This window comes from Pundamilia nyererei, unplaced genomic scaffold, assembly GCF_000239375.1.
Source record: "Pundamilia nyererei isolate P.nyererei 1_Seehausen unplaced genomic scaffold, PunNye1.0 scaffold00025, whole genome shotgun sequence".
Classification (NCBI taxonomy): domain Eukaryota; kingdom Metazoa; phylum Chordata; class Actinopteri; order Cichliformes; family Cichlidae; genus Pundamilia; species Pundamilia nyererei.
The window spans coordinates 2,974,871-2,978,755 of record NW_005187426.1 but is presented as its reverse complement, the minus strand read 5'-3'; positions in this window follow the sequence as shown (position 1 = coordinate 2,978,755).

The following is a 3,885-nucleotide window of genomic DNA, read 5'->3' as shown; positions in this document are numbered from 1 at the left end:
AGATGTGTAAATATCTGTGGTGTGGACCTATTCTTTTAGCATTAGTTAATGACCATAGATCTTAAGATTCACGCAGTTACAACCTGCCCTATTGGCTCCTAGCTGTTTTGTTAGGGAAGAGAAGCGTTTGCACTTCTTCTTTGGTGTTAGATATGCTTGGATCCATCAAGATAAGAAGCAGACAAAAACATGTTTGAAATTATTTTCAACCCTCCAGTGCCTCACATCTGGCCTTTCCTTGGAGAGTATACATGCCAGCAAAACTCAGTAAACCACAGCCAGAACTGAAAAAAAGAATGGCCTCATTGTCATGTTTTTATCAAACCTTACAATAATTTACCCTTGTGGATGTACCTTTATCAGTGCACATTCTTAGGGACTGCTCCATCCAGTCCTAGCAGAGGCTGTTTGATTAAGATCATAAATTGAACATACTGTAGCTGGACAAGTAATGGTGCATGCATGAGGCATGTGCTGCAGGTTGTGTTGTGACTGAGTGGAGGAAGAGAAAAGAGACGGGCCTAGCTGGAGATCATTAGAGCTTGTTAGTGTCCCCGCTGGCTGGGGAGAGAGGCCTCTGATTGGGATACCTCTCTTCTGATTCAACTGACAGTGGAGCAGCAATATATATGGGGTACAGGAGACAAGGACAGAGGAACTTGGAAAGGGTACCTGGGGTCTTTCTTTGCCACTTACAGTACAGCAAACCCCAGAGATGTCCCAGCAGATCTGCAGGTCTTACTTTCATCTGCTTCCCCAAAGCCATTAGTTTAGCTAGGAAAAGGCTGCTAAAATATACATCTGTTTTAGTGTCAGCACATACCAGCTCTCCTCTGTCTGGGTGCTGCCGCTAGTCGATTCAATATTTAAATCATCAGTCTCCATAAGCGTTTGATGTCAGCTCTTAACGAGCTCTGTCTGTAACACTGGCAGGCCCGTGGACGAAGCGTCTGTTTACTGTCAAGAATGGAAAGTGCTGCCTTCCGCTGTTTCGTCATATGTCGATAAGATCCAATGAGACTACTTTGTTTGAATAACTGCATAAAAGGCTAGAAGCAATGTGCACGTCAGCAAGTCTATTTCATTCTTTCAGCAATTCTGATGACACTTTTGCCAATAGTGGATTTCTGTCAGAATCAAAGGCTTGGTGTCGCGCATATCAGTTGATGCAAATCAGCGGGAAGCACTCAGATTATATCACACTGCAAATATTACGTTTATTTGAGATGAGAGGTGATGGCAAGGAATATTCTAGCTTTGCAGAGTGACATTTAGATTAATGTAATTTCATGCATCGTGTGTTGCAGGTACCTGTAGGAGTGATCAAACAGTGTTTTTTAATTAATTCTGGTGAGATCTTAATGCATTTGAATTTCCCTAAAGCTTAGACAAAATTTTATGTAATGTCTGATTTTATTCGTTCCACAGCGAAACATCAATGCGATTAACTTTTCATATATTCAAACATTTCTCACAAACATTTAATTCAAATTTCTCACAACTTGAAATAAATACAAATGTGTGCTTGTTTTTAACGGGTTTTCCAAAACCAGCTTTTAATATTTGTATTAATGTGGATGTGATTCATTAAACAGCTTTGTAATTGCAGTTAAAGCAGTACATACATAGGGAGGTGGTCAGAAGGGTATTGCTGTAATTACAGAGAAAATCTAAAGTGGAATTTTATGCATGCCTGTGAACTAACCATTAAAATGAATCAACTGGGCTGTGGGTGTACTAAATACATTAATATTATCCCCATAATTTGCCATTCCCTTTTGACCCAAAAGCCTCCCTAATCTTGAACCCACACTGACCCTTTCAAGCGGCCTCACCCTGCATCTGGATGCTGCGCCATCGCTTCCTTTTCAGGATGTCAAAGAAAAAGAAGAAGATGAAGAAACTGGCCCCCAGAGAACAGTTTTGTCCCACCCCCCAGCAGGATCTCTCCCTCTCTGTAGGCCTCCCCTGGGCAAAAGCGAAGATTAAAACAAACGGGACTTTAATCAGTGGGCCCTGCTTCTCTCTGCTCAGCTGCCGACAGAAGGAGCCCTCTCCAGGAAGGCTGCCTCAAATCAAAGCTTCCTGCTCGCCACTTGCTGCTTCGCCGATCCGTATCACAACAACAAAACCAGCAGAAACAATTATTTATTCCTTTTGATGTGGGTTTTGAAGTTACCCCACCTCTTCCACTATGCCACCCCACCACCACCCCCTTCCTTCACCCCTCCTTTTCCTCACCCAGCCCCTCCAGCTCTCTGTATCTTTTACTCCCAAGGAAACAAGGTCATGCCAGCTTCTCCATAAAGGGGGCTGCTTTGAAGGAGCAGGAGTTCCAGAATCGACGCCTTTTTCTTATTTTACACCGAGGAAAGTGTGTCGCAGTTTGAGGAAAAAGTTCTCAGTGTCGTTCAACTTATCGCCACCCCGCTGAGTTTATCAGGCTGTAAATGTCACTTTCACAGTGTAATGTTCTACACTACAAAAGAATTTCATCGAATTACTGCAGTTTCATGGCACAATGTGATTATTCACGGTCACTTCTGCATCGTTTTACTTTTAAAAATTCTGCAGCTTATAAAAATGTGGATTGCTTCGTATGGTGCGCAAATCGGCACTTTAGTGACCAGATTTAGATTACCATCAGAATGGCAAAGTCATTGGTATTTGGCCAACAAAAAAAGTGTACTATAATCCTGCTATATACTGCTATTATCTCTTCTGCTGCTGCTTTACAAGCAGGGAAGAAGGGAAGGCTGTTGTAAAGAGGGCAAAGAACAACAGATCTGAACAGTACTGCTGTCACTGTCCCTGATACCACTCACCCTTTTCTTGAATTTGTGGACTGTTTGCAAATTATCCCTCAACAGCCCTGAAAAATGTCTGAGAGCTGCTTTTCAGCTCAAAATACCACAACATCTGCTAAATCTGTTGCATAAGGCTGAGGCTTCATCAAAAGGTTTGGCAGTGAAAGAGCTCCTCAAACGCGTGGATGGTAATCACGTTTTTATCGTTTACTGAAAGTTTTGATCCTCTAAATTCATTTAATGGGTGGAGGGGCATATAATTCCACCTTAAATGTCTGCCAAGCTGATTTTTGACAAGTCATATGTCATATACTCTGAAACACACCAGGGGAATTGTGGTTTGGGTTTTTTTTTTAGCTCAATATTGTCGCATTGTGGATGCATATCCCTGTAGCCTATTTTCCATGGCTACATTGTTTCTGCCTCAAATTTTCATTACTTTTTAAAGAGCTGAGAGATTCCTGGTCTTGTACTGACTGAATTATTATTCAGCATTTACATAGTCTTCATTTAACCTGTCAATCACAGGAATTACTTTGTTTTTTTTCTGTATTTTTTTTTTTTTTTTTTTTTCTCAAAATGTTTTTTTTTAAATATTTTGCTCAAAAAATAGCAAATAGGTGCAGTGATTTAGTGAAACATGGCAACATAAAGAGAAATACCCAATTTACACAATACAAGGCAAAACGGAGTTTCGCCTCATATTTTTCAACACAACTCTCTTAGGTACGCTTTTCTGTAATTTCTTGGAGGAATAGTTCTCTTGGCTTCTGCGAGGGCATTCAAAGCTCTTCTTTGGAAATGAGCTGCCTTTTGTTCCCTTCTGTGTCAAGACAATCCCACACTGCTTAGATAATGTTGAGGTCTGGGCTCTGGGGAGGCCAATCCATGACTTATAGTGGTCCACTGTGTGCCTTTCAGTCCAGGTATGGTTTTACTACACTGGCTGTGTTTTTTTAATGATTTTTATGCTGAAAAAAGAAATGTTCCCAGTCGGATCTATTCCAGGCGGTAATGCACGGTGAATCAACATCTGACGGTACTTTTCTGTGTTCATAATTACATCAGTTTTTACAAG